Below are 22,631 nucleotides of genomic sequence, written 5' to 3' on the forward strand. Positions count from 1 at the left end.
GGGACCCGATGGGAGGTAATTGAATCAAGGGGGCGGTTTCCCCCATGCTGTTCTTGTGATGGTGAATTCTCATGAGATCCGATGGGTTTATAAGTGTCTGGCATTTCCCTTGCTGGCACTCATTCTCTCTCCTGCCACCCTGTGAAGAGGTGCCTTCCGCCACGATTGTAGATTTCCTGAGGCCTCTCCAGACATGCAGAACTCTGAGTCAATTAAACCTCTTTTCTTTATAAATTACCTAATCTCAGGTATTTCTTCATAGCAGCATGAGAATGGACTAATACAACAAATAATTCAAACAAATCAGCAAGAAAAAAACAATCCTATCAAAAAGTGGGCTAAGGACATAAATCGACATTTGTCAAAAGAAGATATACAAATGGCCAACAAACATGAAAAAAATGCTTAACATCATGAATTATCAGGGAAATGCAAATCAAAACCACAATGTGATACCACCCCACTTCTTCAAGAATGGCCATAATCAACAAATCAAAAAATAATAGATGTTGGCATGGATGTGGTGAAAAGGGAACACATTTACACTGTCGGTGGGAATGTAAATTAGTGCAACCACCAAGGAAAACAGTGTAGAGATTCCTTAAAGAACTAAAAGTCAATAAACCATCCTGATCCAGCAATCCCACTCCTAGGTATCTACCCAGAGGAAGTCATTATACAAAAAAGATACTTGTACATGCATGTTTATAGCAGCACCATTAGCAATTGCAAAAATATAGAACCAGTCCAAATGTCCATCAGTCAACAAGTGGATAAAGAAAATGTGATGCATACATTATCTATCTATCTATCTATCTAGCTAGCTAGCTAGCTAGCTAGCTATAATATACATACCATGGAATACTACTCAGTCATGAAAAGGAATGAATTAATGGCATTTGCAGCAACCTGGATGGAACTGGAGACCATTATTCTAAGTGAAGTAACTCAGGAATGGAAAACCAAATATTGTATATTCTCACTCATAAGTGGGGAGCTAAGCTATGAGGACAAGAGGCATAAGAATGATACAATGGACTTTGGGCACTCAGGGGAAAAGGTGGGAGAGGGGTGAGGGATAAAAGACTACACATTGGGTACAGTGTACACTGCTTGGCTGATGGGTGCACCAAAATCTCAGAAATCACCACTAAAGAACTTATTCATATAACCAAACACCACCTGTTCCCCAAAAGCCTATTGAAATAATAAAAAAAGTCACTCTCCTAAAAACAATACAGCTTATTTCTTATATAAGATATTATTTCTTAAATGCATATCTGGTTATGACCTCTGATTTAGGAGACCCTGTTTCAGATAATGGTTAAAGAGAATTGGGGCCTCTGGTTTGTTATCTTCAGGCATTCAGCTAAGAAGTATATTTAAAAGGCTGTTTTCTTGACAATCTGTCTCTTTGACACTAGGGTAATTCCATTCTTCCTTAACCTTCTGAGTAAGTTTACCCTAGTGCTGTTATCCTATTGATATCCTATCATCAGGGATATTGATCTGTAGTTTTCTTTTTTCGTTAAATCCTTTCCTGGTTTTGGTATTTGGGTGATATTGCCTTCATAGAACAATTTAGAAAGGATTTCCTCTTTCTCTATCTTTTGAAATAGTGTCAATAGGATAAGAGCACTAGGGTAAATTTGCTCAGAGAGGTAAGGAAGAATGGAATTGTTTAAACCACAGGCTTTGATCTTGCATTTAGAACATGAGCTGGTGGAAATGAAAGAAAAATGATGGAAGATGCTTTGATGAGTGGAAGAAAAGGAGTTACTTTTTTAGGAAAAATGTTGTTATTTTAGAGACTAGGTTGGATGATATAAACATGAAAAGTTTTAAATGCTCTTAAAGTCATGTGCCTGTAGTCCCAGCTAACTCGGGAGGCCTAGGCAGGAGAATCGGTTGAATCCGGGAGGTGGAGGTTGCAGTTAGCTGAGATCATGCTACTCTAGCCTGGTGACAGAGTGAGACTCTGTCTTAAAAAATAATAATTATTATTATAAAATGAAAGAGGCATCATGACTGGTGCCTAAACATCCAACAAGCAAAGAAAGAAAAGAAAGGAGACCTCTGTCCCGAAAGATTGTCCAGATGTGGGGGACTACTAGGAGATGTACTCTTAAAGCTGCTGCATTAAGGAATAGGACAGCCACACCGAAAAGGGGTGTAAAATTTGTATTGGACTATAAAGGATGACCAGGAAGATCAGAGTGAAATTTCTCAGGGATTATTTCACTAGTGCCAAGATGACACAGTTATTATAGCAGTCAGGCAGGATCAGCGGATATCATGAGGAACTGCATGCAGGTAATCTTCTAATGGAAGGTTTAGGGAGAATGAGATAGACAGACTAAGGCACTGGCTTTCCCCCTGGGAGATTTTGCACCTTACCCCCAGGGGACAGCTGCCAATGTCTGGAGACATTTTTTGATAATCAGGATTTTGAGGGGCAGGGAGGGGGTGAAGCTACTGCCTGCTAAAAATCCTATAATGCACACACAACAAAGAATTATCTAGTCCAAAACGTCAGTAGTGCTGAGATTGAGAAACCTTGTCTAACGGCCAGGTATGGTGGCTGATGCCTGTAATCCCAGCACTTTGGGAAGCCAAGGCAGGCGATCACCTGAGGTCAGGAGTTTAAGACCAGCCTGGTGTTGGTCAGGTAACATGGTGAAACCCCATCTCTACTAAAAATATAAAAAATCGGCCAGGCTTGGTGGCATGTGCCTGTAGTCTCAGCTATTCTGGAGGCTGAGGCAGGAGAATTGCTTGAGCCCGGGAGGCAGAGGTTGCAGCAAGCCAAAATCGTTTCACAGCACTCCAGCCTGGGTGATAGAGAGAGTGAGACTCTGTCTCAAATAAGAAAAAATAGAAATCTTGTCTAAGGAAAGCCAGTCTGGGCTACAATATTTGAGTCCAGATGGAGTCAGATGTTGCACTGATGGGTACAAGTATCCTGCTTGGAGAGTTAGACGTGGACAAGATTTGCTTACACTATGGATATTTTTGCAGCTTCTGAAGTTACTGGCTTCACATCTATTATTAAGGAGGATCTAAAAGGACAAAATCTGGAATAGTGTCATGATGAAAACAAATGAATGGGGATGAAAGCAAAGAGAAAGAGAAGGAAAAAGGAGAGATGTGCTATGATCCAGCCAGGGTATTAGCACCATATATGGAAAAGGGAGGGAGCCAAATTAGGAAGAATATTACACGTTTACAAACAGCTGAGTTTGTTTGAAAAGAGTGGAGAATGAGAAGACAAATGAAACAGCAGAGGCATTTGCCACTGCAATAGGAATGAAGGTGGTAGAGATCAATGTTCTGGCTATCAATGAAAGTAGCATAATTCACTCAAGGCCTGGAGATTTAAGGACCAAGGAAAGGAGAAGCACATGGTAGAGGATGGAATGCCTACCTCAGCAAGCCAGCTGCAGCTGCATCCATAAGAGCTTCAGTTGGAAGATCTGTTGAGATAACTATGCCAGCAGAGGAGGTACATCACTCAAAGACATGACTACAGCAGTGGTTCTCAAACACAGTGTGCATTAGGATCACCTGAAGAGCTTGTCAAAATCCAGATTGCTGGGCCCCAGCTTCAGAGTATCTGATACAATAGGTCTGCAAGCAGTTTGAGAATCTGCATTTCTAATGAACTCCCAGGTGATGCTGATGCTGCTGTTCAGGGGGCACATTTTGAGAAGCACTAGTCTACAGAATTCCAGTGTAGAAAGCAAAGACAATAGACACTGCCTCCTGTGATTCTGCTGCAGATGGAGAAATATAAAAAGTAGAACAAGATTGAAACTCTGGGGAAGGCACAATCATGCACCTTGCTTAGACAGGGGCCTCTCCCTCTTGGGGCACTCTGCTCTGAGAGGTAGAGGATGCTGGGCTATTGTAAAAACCTACCCTTGATTGAGCATTGAGGAGGGGGCAACATGTAGGGCTCAAACCTGGAATGGAAATTAAAAACATTAAAATGTACAGCACAGAACTGAGCCACAAGAATACCCAGAGACACAGGCCACCTTTGAAATTTCTTAATTTTGCTAGTAGAGAGGAGTGTCTCAAAGGCCAGTCTGTGAGAAAGGAAACAGGATGCATGGGCCCATCCCTATCTCTTGCCAAAGGATATGGGAAGCATGGGGATAGTATTAATTTCTTCATATCGCTTGGTACAAAATTTCTATGTTCAATTATTTATGCTCCCAGGTCACGAATGCTAGACCGGCATTCTTACAAAACTGAAACCAAAAACATTTTCTCTTTTTCCCAGATGTTTCTGCCAACCCTTCTCCCCCAAATAACACTGTGATCCATAGCTGATAACCACAGTGTGGGCCCAGTACTTTCCATCCCATCGTCTTCTTTGCCGTTCTCCATGCATATTTCCTACCAGCAGAAAGGGGGGTTGAATAGGTAGATTCAGGCAACAAACTCCATCCTGTGCTTCTCAAATCTAGTAAGAGACTGCTCAACTAAACTGTATACATCCATCTACTAGGGGACTATCATGTAACCATGGGCCCTGGGGAGGGGAGAACTTTATGAACAGTTGTAATTACTTGGAGGAAAAGCTCATGATACAATGGAAAATAAAGCAGAAGAAAATTGAATAGATAATAATATGATAATTACATGAAAACATAGAAAATAAAATACTATATACAGACAAAATTATAAATGGAAATACACTGAAATATATACTAGGGCTATTGGTAAGTGGTGGGCATTTTCTCCAAAATTTTTTATTATGAATTTAAATTTGATATATAATAGGAATAATAAAATTTATCAACTTTAAGTATTTTAATGCAAATGTTAACATTATAAAGTCATGAGGATCTTTATTTCTCAAAGACAGGAAAAGCAGAAAAATAAATTTCAAAATGGCAGGGAAAATGTGGATGGAAGCATGCTTTGAGGTGATGAAGAGACTTGTGATCTGATAGAGGATGTATGAAGAGGAAAGGGTGATTACTTCTCCTGTAGGGGAGGGATTATTAACCAAGAGATTCTGACATTTCTTGATATTTCAGGACTAGTGTAGATTTGATGCACAATAAAAGATGTCAAGCAAAGCTGGCCTAATATTGCTAACCAATTGCAGAAGTGTGAAAGAAATTTTAACACTCTATAGATATAATGAAAATCAACAAAGTTGAGAATGACTTAATGAATACCACATGGAAAAATAGAATGAATTGGCTATGAAAAAAAAAAATCAGAAATTTCTCCTCGAAGGGATGGCTATAGTATCACTTTTCATTATAAATGAGGAATATAAACACACTGCCAAAAATACACATTGTCAAATGAATTCAAACAAAAATATTTTAGCTTTCTGTCAGTTGAGTAGAATAAGTTTAGGTTTTAATTTAAGTATCAAGAGAAAGGATCTAAAGGCTTATAAGTAACTTTGCAGAGAGCAGGAGCAATAAAAATTGCAAACAGATGATATGTAAATAAATATTTGCATCAACTTTTATAAATATTTAGAAGCGCTGACAACTCCCAATTATTTTGTTTTAATTGGTTCACACAGAAACTAATTTTTGACAATTGTACCTGGCTAATTAATACTTCAGTAGCTCAGCTAATGTCTTTGATCTGAAGAGTGCTTTGGGGAACAAGACTGGGTAGTCACCCCTTTGTACCACAGAGAAATAAACTCTTCATTCAGTCCTGAAATCACAGTGATTTGCAAGCCTCCTTCTGCAGCCAGGGAAATCTTGATTTAGGAGAATGGAGCCAAGAAGGGTATAATACAAAGTTTTTGTTTTGTTTTGTTTTGTTTTGAGACGGAGTCTCGCTCTGTCGTCCATGCTGGAGTTGCAGTGGTGCAGTCTTGGCTCACTACTAGCTCCGCCTCCCGGGTTCACACCATTCCCCTACCTCAGCCTCCCGAGTAGCTGGGACTACAGGCACCCGCCACCACGCCCGGCTAATTCTTTTGTGTTTTGAGTAGAGACAAGGTTTCACCGTGTTAGCCAGGATGGTCTCAATCTCCTGACCTCGTGATCCGCCCACCTCGGCCTCCCAAAGTGCTGGGATTACAGGCGTGAGCCACCGCACCCAGCCAATACAAAGTTTTTAAAACTAGTGGTGCTGGGATTACGGATGGGGAGGAGGTACAGGGGCAAAGCTCACAAAAAGGGTTTGACATTGATTTTGAAATGTCTATGTTATGACAGTGGTTTTCAATCCGTAATGTATGATCATAAACAATGCCTGAGCCAGGCACAGTGACTTGTGCCTGTAATCCCAGCACTTTGGGAGGCCGAGGTGGGCAGATCACTTGAGGTCAGCAGTTCGAGACCAACCTGGCCAACATGGCGAAATCCCAGCTCTACTAAAAATACAAAAATTAGCCGGGTGTGGTGGTGGACACCTGTAATCCCAGCTACTCGGGAGGCTGAAACAGGAGAATTACTTGAACCTAGGAGGCGGAGGTTGCAGTGAGTTGAGATCATGCCACTTCATTCCAGCCTGGGCGACAGAGCAAAACTCTGTCTCAAAAATAAAAATAGGCTGGGCGTGGTGGCTCATGCCTGTAATCCCAGCACTTAGGGAGGCCGAGGCAGGCGGATGACCTGAGATCAGGAGTTTGAGATGAACCTGGCCAACATGGTGAAACCCCAGCTATACTAAAAATACAAAAACTAGCCAGGTGTGGTGGCGGGCACCTGTAATCCCAGCTACTCAGGAGGCTGAGGCAGGAGGATCGCTTGAACCCAGGAGGTGGAGGTTGCGGTGAGCTGAGATCGTGCCATTGCACTCCAGCCTGAGCAACAGAGTGAGACTCTGTCTCTAAAAAATTAATTAATTAATTAATTTAATTTAATATAAATAAATAAATAAATAAATAAATAAACAGTACCTGATTTCCTAAGTGGGACCATTCAGATATCATTTCAGAGAAAAAGCAGGCATAGTGTGAAAGTTTGCCCATTTCTTGTCCCTCTTCCTCCCAATTTATATCCCACTACAAGCTTCCTTTGCTAGTTATATATTTTTTTTATAAAAATAGATGCCCCGGGCTAGATTATGCCTAACTTGTATTCTAAACCAATATCCAACTTTTATTGAGCCTCGTAATAATTACTTACACTCTTTGCCAACATTTCTGACTCTCCATATTCTAGGTACATGGAGAGCTGACTTCCTGACTCCTTTGTACCTGAATGAAATCACATAACTAGTTCTAGCCAATGAGTAAAGAGCAAACACGAAGAGCAGGAAGTTACTTCCTTGACAGCTCATTTATTTGCTGAGGCAAGACTCTGGAAACTCTGTTTGCCCTCTGGCATGGCAACAGTCCGGCTCAAGATGGTGGGCATTCCCTCAGTCCCTGAGGTCATGTTTTAGGAAAATGAAGCTGAACACAGTGTGAAGCGCGGCTTGGAGACTGGCCACGGAGATCAAAGTCCTAGAGATCAGGAATGAATATTGAGGGCCTAGACTTGGCTAGGGCAGTCGGAAAAGCACCATGAGGGGAGCATCACCATGACGATGGAAGTGAATGGGCACAGGAGACGGACGGGGAAAGGAGATGTCTTCATTATGTCCCTTATTAAAAGTGTGGGATGTGTGCACTACAATTTGAGGCACTGGGGATGAAAAGGCCTAAGATGTATGTATGTCCTGTGGAGATCTTAGATACTTAGGGAGACCTTCAGAATGATGATATATTCCTAAAAATAAAAATGTCCCTGGAAACTTACAGTAGATTACCTACATCATGGTATGAATTAAGAGAGAGAATATTCATCAAGGTCTGAAATGGCCTGTGTGTATCCAAAGTCCACGTTCATTGTATCTTTTATTTATTTTCCTTCATAATAAAAGCAGAGCATGTTACAGAAAGTTTAGATACCACAGAAATCTAAAAAGACAACAGTAGTAGTAACTCAAAGTTCCCTGACCCCAAAATAATAAGGGTTAACATTTTAGCTAACATTTCTCATTAGTATTTTATGTGTGTATACATGCGTATGTATTTTTTTAAATTATAAATACAGTTTTGATTTTTTACTTTTTACAGTTACGTGATAATGAGCATTCTTTCACATCATTATATTTTTTTCAAAACCTTTTTGAACAGTTCCATAATATTCTAATATACAGACACTTCATGGTATCTCCCCCCTATTATAAAGGACAATCTACCCCTATACAAATCTATGTTCTTCCATTATGAATCACTTCATCTGAGCTGATGAAATCAAGGATATCTTCTTGGAGGAGGCAGAATATTTATTGGTCCCCAAAAGATAAATAGGTGAATGGTGAAAAGGGTGTGGAGGGGGGAAATGGAACAGGAACATCATGGGTGATTTATGGACTTCTTTGGTTCATCATACATAGGTTAATTGGAGAGGAGAGTAGGGGCAGACTGGAAGGCTAGCAATGCTAGGATAAGAAGCTTCCTCAATATTCCACAAACTGTGGAGAACCTAAGAAAGCCCCCACTAGTGTCCTCTCTGTGCATACAAGTGTTTTAGGAAGATTATGTTGGTAACCATACAAAGGCCACCCAGACTGGAGGCATGGAGACAAGTTAGGAAAGCCCTGCTGTAGGCTAGGCTGAGGAGGAGAAAGTCTTTGACTCCTACTAATCATTTAGGTACTAATTCTGTAACTCTTGGATGTGATACTATTGCTGATCATATAATTTACTTTGGGTACCATGAGGGTTAACTGTTTCTTTGAGCTCACATCCATTTCCAACTCTCCCCCTGCTCTGTTGTATATCAAGTGTAATCACTTCCCAGGCTACTTTGCCTTCTGGCCCCTGGGAAAGGGTTGGAAAAGATTAAAGGACTGGAGGAATGGGGAAGATAGGACATTTCTGCCCTTTGCACTTTGCCTCCAGAAGCATCTCCGGCAGAAGCAGTTTTTCCTCTGTGCTCTGGCTCCCATGGACATATCCTTCCACCATGGTCTCAGTGCCCACTGGACGGCCCTAGTTTATTTCTTCTTCCAGTGCAGGGGTAGCAGTAGTTTTCTGCTATTGCTAATTTGTGAGTTGTCTTATGGTCTCCTATTTAGTTTTTCATTGGTTTTACCCCTGTGAAAATACTTTATTAAATTTTCTGTGTTAAAAACGCTAGAGTAGTCTTTCCCCACTTGTGGCTGGTATGAATAAAACATTAAGTCACAACCATTACAGATATATACAGAATTAGATATACTGAATAGCTAATTTGTTTTTTTCACAAATAACATTCGATCAGCCAAAGCACTTATTACTTCTTAACTCTTGTGGCAAATCTTTGTAAAAGGTATGAACACATTTTTCTATCTCATAAGTAATTTAATCAGTAAGTATTTATTAAGGATACATTATATGTCAGACACTGTGCTGCTGGATTTTTATGGGGTTTACAGTTTATAGTTTTGTAAAGAAGATAGACATTAATCAAACAATCATATGAACAAGCATGGATATACAATGATAACAAGTGATTGTGAGGATATGGGCCACTATGACAGTGTACAATAAGGCAGTCTACTTACAGCTGAGAAAGGAGTGCTCAAACAAAGGTCTGCTGGACGAGTTGGTGTTAACTTGGAAAAGAGAGAAGGGAATAGTTTTCTAGGTAGAAGAACAGCGATGTAAAGGCTTGATGGTGGGAGGAACTATGGTGGGTTTGAGGAGGAGCATCCTGGCTAGAGAGAGAGTGCTTGAGAGGTATCCAGGACTGGGTGAGTTTTACTGAAGGCTGTTCATTTTATATTAAGAGCAATGAAAGGCAACAGTAATGGTGGGAAGGCTGCAATATGTGTGACATGATGGGGTGGTCATTTAGAAAGGGTCACTCTTGAGGAGGCAAAGAGATTGGACTGTGAGGGCTCCACCATTAGAAGGTGATTGCAGTAGTCCTACCCACTGGGGCTATTCTGGAGAGATGCAAGGAGAAATCTAGCATACCACAGAAATTAATCTTTTTATGTAATGCTTCAGAATCTTCTGATGACCTTGATCATCTCTATGACTAACTATTTTCATTGAATGAGACTGTAGCTATAGAGGATTGGGATGACTTCAGACTAATAGATTGCCTCTGCTTCATCAAAGAAGAATCAAGAGTAGATATCAAGCACTGGTTACTTGAGATGTTACTCTCTATATATCTATATGCCTATATCTTCTCAGGTAATCTGTACCTGATTATTATACTACAGTACCATGTACATATGTCAAAGCAGATTGGGACGCTGGTCTTGAAGACTGTACAGCCCAAGGGTGTCCAATGTTCTACAAAGTTCCTTAAGGGGCCACTCCGAAGGGCAAGGGGGAGTTGAGTTGGGGGACCTTGGACTTGCTGCATCTTCTTCAAATAGAATTGCTGTCTTTTACCTGCATTAGATGTTGAGGTTCTGTGTAATATTTCATTTCTAAGGACCCCACCACTAAAACAATGCTTGATAACAACTCCTATTGCAATGGTCTTGTTTTACGGATGAAGCAACTAAAACCAGGAAGTTGAAGTGACTTGTGCATGGCCAAATAGCCAATTCATGGTAGAGTCAGAATTAGATTCCGGGTCTCTTGATTCCATTTTAGTGCTCATGGTTCTTTCTAATAATAAAAAGATAAAGTCATATATTCACTTATCTTCTGAATTTAAAAAAATTCCAGTTTTGAAAATTTTAAAAACTGGCTGTACTTTTCTCTTTTTCTTGGATTCTTTGGCAGTTAGTAAACTCAGTCACACCTGTTTGTTCCTCTACTTAAGCCTCAAAACATTTTACAGTTCATGTGTTCCAGTAATACTCAATAGTTGATGATCTGCTTGCCATCATTCATGCATTTTGAAAATTCATTTAACAACCAAATGCGTAGGATACATCAGCTGCCAGTAGCTTCTGAGGATATGAAGTAGCAAATGAACATATCATTATAGCAGAATATTAACGAAATGATAATAGACAAATGTGCATAGAGATGTGTGATCCCAGATGTGAACTTGGCTTCAGAATTGGAACTGGCACTAGGGTTGCCAGATTTACCAAAGAAAAACACAGGATTCCCAGTGAAATCTAAATTTCAGATAAACAACAAATAGGTTTTTAGTATAAATGTGTTCCAAATATTGCATGGGACACATTTATACTAAAAGTGTATTTGTTGCTTATCTAAAATTCAGATTTCACTGGGTGTCGTTAATTTTATCTGGCGACCCTGGCTGGTACACCTGGACAGACTAGAGGATGAAGTTCCATGGGGTGAGTGTTAGAAAAGGGAGCTCTTTTCCAAGACACAGAGAGATGCTGGAATGCACTAAGGGGAGTCGAATCAAATGCCAGGAAAAGGAGGATATTTAGGGGCTGGGCTGGGGAGAGAGAAACATCAAAGTTGGGAAATCAAAATTGATTTTGTGATTTCATATTGTTCTGGAAGTTCAGGCCAATGTAATGAGAACCAGAGCAGAAATGAAGAGCATGACCTTTGCCTATTGGAAAAGAGAAAAGAAAATCATTATTTTCAGAAAATATCTTCTTAAAAATCCCATAAGAATTAACTGAAAAAATGTTGGAATAGAAGAGAGTTCAGTAAGGTCATAAAGTATGAAATAAACATTTAAAAGTCTGTGTCTTTTTTTTTTTTTTGTAACAGCAATAACGAGCTAGAAAACATAATGGGAAAAATTGTATTTGGATTGTCAACAAAAAATATAAAGCAACTATAGGTAAACTACAAAACCACAAAATGTGCAGGACTTATAGGAAAAAATTTATCAGAGATGTAAAAGCAGATGAAAAGATGGGCGCCATGCCATATTCTCATATGAGCAGAGCAAATAATGTAAAGACGTAAATTTTCTCAAAATTTATTTTTTAGGATTAATGAAATTTCAACCAAGATCTCAGTGGAATATATCCAGAACTCCTAAATGATTCTAACATTTATCTGCAAGAATAAGTTACTAAGAAGAGCTAAATAATTATTAAGAAAAAGGATTAGAGAAGGTGGTAGCAATCCCTACCTGACATTAAAACATTCCCAAAGCTACATTCCTTACATCAGAGTTGTGTTTGGGAAGGAATAGGCAGGAAGACACCAGAATGGAGCTGAGAGCCCAGAAACAGACACAGGTGTCTGAAACATCTCCTTACACAACATGGGAGAAAATACAGATCAGCAGGGAAGGAAGGATCACCTAAGAAAAGGTGTTATAAATAGTTGAATATTGGGAGAAAAAATAGTAATTTTTACCTCATAGAAAACACGAATTTTCAGATACACTGAAGAGTGAAATGTGGAAATAAAACCAAAAAGAAGAAAATAAGGACAAATGTTTAGCTCAGGGGTCCCCAACCCCCAGGCTGCAGACTGGTGCCTGTTGGTGGGTGGCCTGTTAGGAATGGGGCCACACGGCAGGAGGTGAGCAGTGGGTGAGCAAGCAAAGCTTCATCTATTTATAGCCACTCCCCATCACTCATGTTACTGCCTGAGCTCTTCCTCTTGTCAGATCAGCAGCGGCATTAGATTCTCATAGGAGCGCCAACCTTACTGTGAACTGCGCATGTGAGAGATCGAGGTCGTGAGGTGGAACAGTTTCATCCTGAAACTGTCCAATGGTTTGTAAAAGGATAGTTTTAATGAAACCTATTTTTATTATTCCCATATACGAGACCTCCCCACAATTCAGGTCTTTTAACCTCTGTGCCTAGCACAATCAAATTCAGTGTTTCCTAATTTCTATGTTTTGTCTTCTCAGTCTCTGCAAACACAGTACAACTAAGTTCCACTGTAATCATCCTGAAACTGCTTCACCTCAGATCATCAGGCATTAGACTCTCACAAGGAATGTGCAACTTAGATCCCTCACATGCACAGTTCACATTAGGGTTGTTTTGTCTTTTCTGAGACAGTCTCCTTCTGCTGCTCAGGCTGGAGTGCAGTGGCACGATCATGGTTCACTGTAGCCTCGACCTCTTGGGCTCGACCAATCTTCCCACCTCAGCCTCCTGAGTAGCTGGAGCTACAGGCACATATCACAGGCATCCCCCGCCTTCCCACGCCCCTGTGGATGGAAAAATTGTCTTCCACGAAACTGGTCCGTGGTGCAAGAAAGGTTGAGGACTGCTGGTTTAGCTGATCTTTGGATGTAAATTATTTTCCACTTGGTTTAAAAGTCTTTGAAGGATATAAATCCAGGTAGTCAGACGACATAAAGGGTTTTTAAGGGGATTTGTCCTTTTCAGAGCATTTGCTAACTGAGGAGAGAGTACCTGCAGTCAGCAGGTTAGTTAGAAGACCATTGGAATAATCACCCAGAGACGCCAGGAGCCTAACTCAAGTTTAGCAGTGAGGAAAATGCAGAAGAAAATGGAAACTAACAGCAGCCTCCCTAGGAATTTGCTGTGTGTACTATGTGTCTAGACACAAAGGAATACACTAGGGATACCTCTGTCCGATGGTTTGTAAAAGGGTAGTTTTTAGTAAAACCTATTTTTATTATTCCCACATACAAGACCTCCCCACAATTCAGGTCTTTTAAACTCCACGCCTAGCATAATCAAATTCAGTGTTTCCTACTTTCTATGTTTTCTTTTCTCAGTCTCTGGAAACACGATATAACTAAGTTCCACTGTAATCGATAAAATATTGTACAGTGTGTGCAGAATCAGATAGGTCTGTGTTTTTATAAATGTACATTAGAGAGGGACAGGAATGGAACAGAACAAGGCTGACTTGTTCATGCTTTTTAATATAGATACGCTGTACTAAACAGCATGATATGTCATAAAACGAAACCTAATATTCGAAAATGAGATTGCAGCCTCTACATGTTTAAATGGTTTTCCTGGGAGACAAATCTTCTTTCATTTGAACAAACACAAAAGTGTTTTTTATGAAGTACTAGGAAATATCCAACAGTAAAGTTGTTTCAGTGAAGTAAATACCGACACAATTCAAATCAAGACACACTTAGACCTGCTCACATTAGGATTTCAAATTGCCAGGTTAGAAAGGGTCATTTGCATGACACAATGTGCATGACCTTTCTGATGGGCCATAACTTCTTCCCAAGTCCTTAATAGTCTATCAGGCACCAGAACAGCTATGGCAGCTCAGAATGAAAAAGAGCATCAGGGAATCTTCCTTCTCAGGATTTTTTGTTTTTTTCTTTGTGACAGGGTCTTGCTCTGTCACCCAGGCTGGAGTGGAGTCATGCATTCATAGTTCACTGCAACCTCAAACTCCTGGGCTCATGCAGGCCTCCCACCTCAGCCTCCTGAGTAGCCAGGACTACAGGGTATGTGGTGCCATGCTCTGCTAAATTTTTTAAAAGAATTTTTGTAGCGACAGGGGTCTCATTATGTTTCCCAGACTGGTCTAGAATTCCTGGCTTCATGCGATCTTCCTGCCTTGGTGTCCCAAAGTGCTAGGATTACTGATGTGAGCCACCATGCCTGGCCCTTTCTCAGGACTGAAAGGCACTTGATCCAGTCCTCCTGGCTGCAACTCTGATTAAACCTTCAATTCTCATACTTGATTCCCTAGTAGAATTACCTGACTGAGTACCTGGAGGAAATAACAATTCTTTATATCTACATGTCCCCTAAATGGTGTCATGACTTCACTTTTATCGTGATGGTGGTGGTCGTTTTGCCTTTTTGGAGACAGGGTTCTGTTGCCCAAGCTGGAGCACAGTGGTGCAATCATGGATAACTGCAGCCTCAACCTCTTGGGCTCAAGTCGATCCTCCCAAGTAGCTGGGACTACAGGCACGAGCCACTATACTTGGTTAATTTTTGTATTTTTTGCAGAGAGGTGGTTTTGCCATGTTGCCCAGGCTGGTCTCAAACTCCTGGTCTCAAGCGATCCTCCTGCCTCAGCCTTCCAAGGTGAGAAGGCCCATAACTTCACGTTTTGAATGCTTTACTTGATATCATCTCTTCTCTTAAGTATCCCTTTTTATGTTAATAAGCAGTGTTAAAATATTTGAGGGAGGAACTAATTATACTGCAATGTGGCATATATATGTACTATGCTTGAGCATTTTTATTTTTTCTCCTTATTTTATTTTTTCTTCTTGTTTAAGTACATGGGAACATCATCAATAAAGATACATGCTCTGTTATGGAATGGAAGCTGAAAAGCTGTAGGCACTCGCAGAGCAAAGGGAATAATATGCTGAGTGATACTTTAAGTCATTTGCCCTGAGTCTGGCTGCTGTCATAGACCCTTGAGAGTTTACTTGATGAGGAGAAGGAAATGGGCTCAGAGTTATTCTTTTTGCTTTGAGTATATAAGCATCTGCTTCCTTCTGGGTCCTGGGTTTTCCTACAGAGCTAGTTGTTTAAGTAAAGATTGGATGTTTGGCACCAGGGTTAGAGACAATGACATGGAGGAAATAAGGCAATTAGAGATGCGGGCCAAGAAAGGGGAACCAGTAAGAACTGAATTTGCCTCTGGACCTGTGATTGTGTAAAATAAAATCCTCTATAACGCACTCGTCCCATATACATTTACCAAGGACTTGCCTGCAGGAGCTAGGTAAACCCTTGAATAGGCAGAGATGAATTAAACACAGTCTTTGAGAAGCATAGAGTCTAGAGAGGGAGAAAACATGATTTCTGGATTACAAGTTAGTTTTTAACATTCAAAATGGTAAATGTTCTATTTGTATTGTGTGCAAAGTGCATGGGAGCACCAAAAAAGCCATCCAACTTCCCAAAAGGGCCAAGGAAGACACCAATCTAGGTGGAGGAGTTTGAAGGCCAAAGGAATATTAATGCTCTTAGGTGAACTGTTCAAATAGGTTGATCAAATATTCACTGTAATGCAAAAAAGGGAGCTAAGAGATGCAACTCATGTGCCCGCTCCTAAGGTGTCTTCTGTTTCTTCTCCCCTCTTTCGTTCATGAAACATCTTCAGCTGTCTACATGAGTCATAGAGAACAGAGATGAATGATAGGAAGGAGGGAAAGGATGGCTCACCTATATTGTTGTTTTTTGTTTTAAATAGATTTTTATCTTTTAGAGTAGTTTTAGATTCACAGCAAAATTGATAGATGGTACAGGGATTTCCCATATATCCTCTGCTCACACACCTGCCTAGCCTCCCTCACCAGACTGGTGCATTTGTTACAATTGATGAACATTGACACACCATTATCACCCAAAGTTTACAGTTTACATTAACTCTGGGTTAACTCTCAGTGTTGTATATTCTGTGGGTTTAAGACACATGTATTAATGTGTATCCAACATTATAGTATCATACAGAGTATTACTACCTAAAAATACTCTGTGCTCTGCTTAATCATCCTTCCCACCCTGCTAACCACTGGCAACCACTGATCTTTTTACTGTCTTCATAGTTCGGCCTTTTCCAGAACGTCATATAGTTGGAATCATACAATATGTGGCCTTTTTCTTACTTAGTAATAAATATTTAGGCTTCCCCATGTCTTTTCATGACTTGTTAGCTCATTTCTTTTAGTGTTAAATAATACCCCATTGCCTGATGTACCACAGTTTTTCCACTCACAAACTAAAGAACGTCTTGGTTTCTTTCAACCTTTGGCAATTATAAATAAAGCTGCTATAAAAATCAATGTGCAGGTTTTTGTATGGATACAAGTTTCCAACTCCTTAGGATAAATACCAAGGAGTGTGATTGCTAGGTAGTACAGCAAAAGTATGTTTCGTCTTGTAAGAAATCACCAAACTGTCTTCCATAATGGCTTGCATTGCTGTCAGCAATGAATAGAGTTCCTGTTGTTCCACATCCCCACAAGCATTTGATGTTCTCAGCATTCTGGATTTTGGCCATTCTAATAGGTGTATAGTGGTATATCACTGCTTTAATTTTCGTTCCCTAGTGACAAAAGACATGGAGTACCTCTGCATGTGCTCACTTGCCATCTGTATATCTTCTTTGGTGAGGTATCTGTTAAGATCTTTGCCTCATTTTTTAAATAAACTTGTATGTTTTCTTCTTGTTGGGTTTTAAGATTTCTTTATATATTTCAGATGACAATCCTTTATCAGCTATGTCTTTTGCAAATATTTTTTCCCAGTCTGTGGCTTGTCTTTTCATTATTTTGACAGTATATTTTGCAGAGCAGAAATTTTTAATTTTAATGAAGTCTGGCTTATCAATATTTTCTTTCATGAATTGTGCCTTTGGTATTGCATTTAAAAAGTCATTGTGAAATCAAAGACCATCCACATTTTTGCCTATGTATCTTCTGGGAGTTTGATGCTTTTTATTTGGGTCTGTGATCCATCTTGAGTTAATTTTTGTGAAATGTATAAGGTCTGTGTCTAGATTCTTTTTTTTTTTTTTCGCACGTGGATGTCCAGTTGTCCCAGCATCATTTGTTGAAAGGGCTGTCTTTTCTTCATGATAATGCCTTTGCTTCTTGGTCAAAGATCAGTTGACTATATTTATGTGGGTTGACTTCTGTGCTCTCTATTTTGTTCCATTGAAACCACAAGTCTTAGAATTGTATTTATGAATGATAGAGCAGAATTACAAGTTCAGACTGAAGTTTTGTTTATTCCAGCTGTGGTAGACTGAATTATAGCCCCCTCAAAGATGTCCAAGTCCTAATCTCTGAAACCTGTGAATATGCAACATTATATAATAAAAGGGACTTTGCAGATAGTGTTTTTGGAGCTGTTTATCAATCATAAGCTGGCATTAGATCCCACAGTTAAAGGGTTCAGTCCCATGAGACTGTATTCAACTTCGGATCCCAAAAGTCCCAGGTTGTCACCTGCACTTCTGACCAACTGGCTATAAAGTGAGGGTCCCTTCATCCCCTTCCTCATGCTTGATACTTTGCTTATAATGACTCACAAAAAGTCAGGGCAACATTTACTTACTTAGGTTTACTAGTTGATTATAAAGAATACAACTCAGGAACAGCCAGATGGAAGAGATGCAAAGGGCCAGGTATAGGGAAGAGGTGTGGGATTTTTACGTTGTCTCGAGGTGCACCACCCTCCCAGTACCCCTATGTGTTCACCAACCCAGAAGCTCTAGTTCAGGGATATTTACAGAGGCTTCACCACATAGGCAGGATTGATTAACTCTGTCTCCAGTCCCTATGCTTTCCTTAGAGGATGGGGAAATGGGACTGAAAATTTTGAGCTTCTAATCAAGGTTTGGTCTTTCTGGTGACTAGCCTCCATCCTGAAGCCATCTAGGAGCTCATCAAGAGTTGCCTCATTAGGGCAAAAGATACTCCTATCACTCAGGATATTCTGAGGGATTTAGGAGTTCTGTGTCAAAGACCAGGTCAGAGACCAAATATTAGCACAAAAGATGATTCTAATACCCCTATCACTCAGAAAAGCACACGTGTTTCAAGAGCTCTGTGTAAATAACTGGGAGCAGAGACCAATATGTATATTTCATACACACACACACACACACACACACACACACATATATATCTTATTTTATTTCCTATATATAATAAGAAATACATATGCATATACATATTTAGGAAACACGTATACTTATTTAATACTTATAATAATTATCTCTTATTATTTCATAAGCAGCCTCTAGAAGCTGAAAAAGGCAAGGAAGAGGAATATCTTTTAAACCCCCTAGAAGGAAGAAGGCTTTAAGGGAGATTCCTCTTCCTTGCCTTTTTCAAAATCAAAGACATTTTGATTTTAGACTTCTGGTTCCAGAACTGTGAAAATAAATTTATGTTGTTTAAAGCCACTAAGTTTTGGATAATTTGTTACAGAAACACTGGGAAATTAACCCACCAGCATTTCATTAATATAGATAGAAAAAGCGACCTCAAAGCCAGTGAGTTCTTAGGCAATACCAAAAGGCACAGTAACTTACATTAGCCCATGTGAGTTATTTATTTATTTATTTATTTTTTATTCTTATACTTTAAGTTTTAGGGTAGATGTGCACAACGTGCAGGTTTGTTACATATGTATACATGTGCCATGTTGGTGTGCTGTACCCGTTAACTTGTCATTTACATTACGTATATCTCCTAATGCTATCCCTCCCCCAGGCCCCCACCCCACGACAGGCCCTGGTGTGTGATGTTTCCCACCCTGTGTCCAAGTGTTCTCATTGTTCACTTCCCACCTATGAGTGATAACATGCGGTGTTTGGTTTTCTGTCCTTGCGACAGTTTGCTCAGAATGATGGTTTCTGGCTTCATCCATGTTCCTATAAAGGACATGAACTCATCCTTTTTTATGGCTGCATAGTATTCCATGGTGTATATGTGCCACATTTTCTTAATCTAGTCTATCATTGATGGATATTTGGGTTGGTTCCAAGTCTTTGCTATTGTGAGTAGTGCCGCAATAAACATACATGTGCATGTGTCTTTATAGCAGCATGATTTATAATCCTTTGGGTATATACCCAGTAATGGGATGACTGGGTCAAATGGTATTTCTAGTTCTAGATCCCTGAGGAATCGCCACACTCACTTCCACAATGGTTGAACTAGTTTACAGTCCAACCATCAGTGTAAAAGTGTTCCTGTTTCTCCACATCCTCTCCAGTGCCTGTTGTTTACTGACTTTTTAATGATTGCCATTCTAACTGGTGTGAGATGGTATCTCATTGTGGTTTTGATTTGCATTTCCCTGATGGCCAGTGATGATGAGCATTTTTTCATGTATCTGTTGGCTGCACAAATGTCTTCTTTTGAGAAGTGCCTGTTCATATTCTTTGCCCACATTTTGATGGGGTTGTTTGATTTTTTTCTTGTAAATTTAATTTCTTCGTAGATTCTGGATATTAGCTCTTTGTCAGATAGGTAGATTGCAAAAATTTTCTCCCATTCTGTAGGTTGCCTGTTCACTCTGATGGTAGTTTCTTTTGCTGTGCAGAAGCTCCTTAGTTTAATTAGATCCCATTTGTCAATTTTGGCTTTTGTTGCCATTGCTTTTGATGTTTTAGACATGAAGTCCTTGCCCATGCCTATGTCCTGAATGGTATTGCCTAGGTTTTCTTCTAGGGTTTTTATGGTTTTAGGTCTAACATTTAAGTCTTTAATCCATCTTGAAATAATTTTTGTATAAGGTGTAAGGAAGGGATCCAGTTTCAGCTTTCTACATATGGCTAGCCAGTTTTCCCAGTACCATTTACTAAATAGGGAATCCTTTCCCCGTTTCTTGTTTTTGTCCATCTACAGCCCCATGCGATTTTTAACACCTTTAGGTAACAGGATGCCATACACTAGTTCCTCATTTTGCAAGTGTGTCCTAAGCAACATGCAGCTAGTCTGTGCCTGAACTGGGCTGTATGTGATCCTTAGCACTGTGCTCTTGTCCTGGTGTAGACCATTTCTCTGATAGCTGGGGAGCCAGGGGATAAGTCATTTCCTGTGCCAAATAGTTTTCTTCTACACAAAATGACCTTAGAGATTTTTGCTCCGATTCATACATTTTTGCTCTTTTGCGTCACAGTGGACAACGCGGAATGCTCTGGCGCCAGGATGTTGTTGGAATCACTGACCAATTCTTAGTAGCTCCTTGGACAAGCCGCTTAACCCCTCTTGAACTGTAAAATGGTATCACAACACAGATCATTCTTAACTCGCGTTATTGAGGATCAAACATCATAATATATGTGAAAGGGCTTTATAAGTTCTATAATGCTATTCAGATGTGAGGAATTATTATTTTTATATGCTCAAGAAGGCTGGCACGGCCCCTCTCCCAGGTGACTAAAAAGCATATGTGATTTTATTTGCTCCAATAATTTTATTCTTATTAGTACTTGTTCAGTATACTACACGGGTATGCACAATGCACAAAGCATTTATTCTTCTGGCTACAGTAACTACCCACGCCCCTCCAAACTTACCCTTGTAAAAACAAATAAGACTTGTAAAACAAAACAAAAGTAGAAAGGGGGGAGATGGCATTATTTGTAACTGTGTGCCATCAAACAAACTCACCTGTCACTTGAAACATGAGCTGCCTTTGAGAGTGGACAGTTAATTCTTTTCACCAAACAAGTGCCCAAACTAATGGGTCTATTTGCTTTTTCTTCTTTCTTTTTTTCGCTTTAATTTTTAACATGGTTTCCTAACCCTCCACTTCAGGAGGTAAATACAATTCTGGCAGAGTCCTGGTCGAATTTAGTTTATTAGGGCTTTTACTACAAGTTTTTAAGCACTTGCTGATTTTCAAAAACATATTAAAATGGCCATGGCCAATCTCATAGATTGGTACAAGTCCACATTTCCCAAACGACTTAATAGTCTGCAACTTGTGCCAGACAGAGAATGATTTCACCATTCTCTTTCCCACAACTTAAAGGCTGGACATTGTTTTTAACTCTGTGGTGGGAGGGAGCAGTTTGCTTTGCCATGTTAGTCTCCTCCCTAGAATTCCCTCCTACAAGTTTTATAGGTCCCACTGTCCTGGAGGGCACATTAAGTCCCCAAAGAACATCTTTGTAGGCCATTTTTGGAACAACCAGCCGTGCTCTGACCCATTCTTGGACAGAGAAGCTCTTAGGGATGTTTCTCCACACAAAGTTTGGTATTATGGGAAGGGGGGTTATAAAGATTATGGAGACCCTGTCCTATGGCAAAATAATTAAAACTGGGATTTATGTCTCAAACTTTTTTCCTTTTCTATTTCTCCATTTCTTTTCCAATTGCCAGTAAATTCAGCAAAAATTTATGCAGAACAAATACATGAATGGATAAATATTTGAGACCTTCTACTGCCAGGCTCTATGTTGAAAACAGGATCACAGGAGTGAACTCACAATCTAGTGGGGGAAGTCACATCAGTATATATGTACCATATAACACTCTGGGATGACATTTGGGATTGGAGTTTAGGTCGGGGTTTCAAGGTGGTACAAGGTGAACTACATAGTTAACTACATGGACAGAGATTGATGAAAAGCAAAGATGGCGGATTCTCCACAAAAAAGACAAAATCACCCATGAAATGCTATTACATGAGCACTGTGCCTGAGATTCTTGTTCCATCACTTACTTGAAGGTTGACATTTTATTTCCTTCTGTTAGCTTATGTGCAGCCCAGAGTGTTATTCTTTGCCTGAGGACCTATGGAAGACAGCACAGTACTTTAACATTCTGGCATAACAGCTGAGGGGGAGTTCTGGTTTGAGTTCTACCACAAGTGGTGAACTGACCTTGGATGTGTCGCTTCGTTTCTAAGATGAGACAATAGCACAGGATGTGCCGACCTCTCAGGGCAGATCTGAGGATCAAATGAGATCATGGGAACGATGATTTATATTTAAAAAGTTTGAAAATTTTCTCAAATGACACTGAAGCACAAAGGAGTGCATATGTGTATATGCCTTGAGGAATTACAGCAACAAATATAATTAAGTGGTTTTGAATATCAAAATCAAAGTTAATATCATTTGCATGTAGGAAACAGGCCTACCTTGGGAAATGGCAGGTTGAGTTCCAATGAAGCAAATCTCACAATAAAACAAGTCGCATTAATTTTTTTGTTTCCCAGTGCATATAAAAGTTATATTCACAGTATACTGCGGTCTATTAACTGTGCAACAGCATTATGTCTAAAAAATAATGCACATATCTTAATTTAAAATATTGTTAAAAATTGCGTACAATCATCTCTGAGTCTTCAGCAAGTCTTAA

General features: G+C 39.8%; 1 protein-coding gene across 1 annotated transcript in view; it reads right to left on the reverse strand.

Moving 5' to 3' along the window:
• ANKFN1 (ankyrin repeat and fibronectin type III domain containing 1) overlaps positions 1–22,631 on the reverse strand; it is a 361,962-nt gene that overhangs the window by 308,359 nt on the left and 30,972 nt on the right. The window lies entirely within an intron of this gene.

Source organism: Pongo pygmaeus, chromosome 19, assembly GCF_028885625.2.
Source record: "Pongo pygmaeus isolate AG05252 chromosome 19, NHGRI_mPonPyg2-v2.0_pri, whole genome shotgun sequence".
NCBI lineage: Eukaryota > Metazoa > Chordata > Mammalia > Primates > Hominidae > Pongo > Pongo pygmaeus.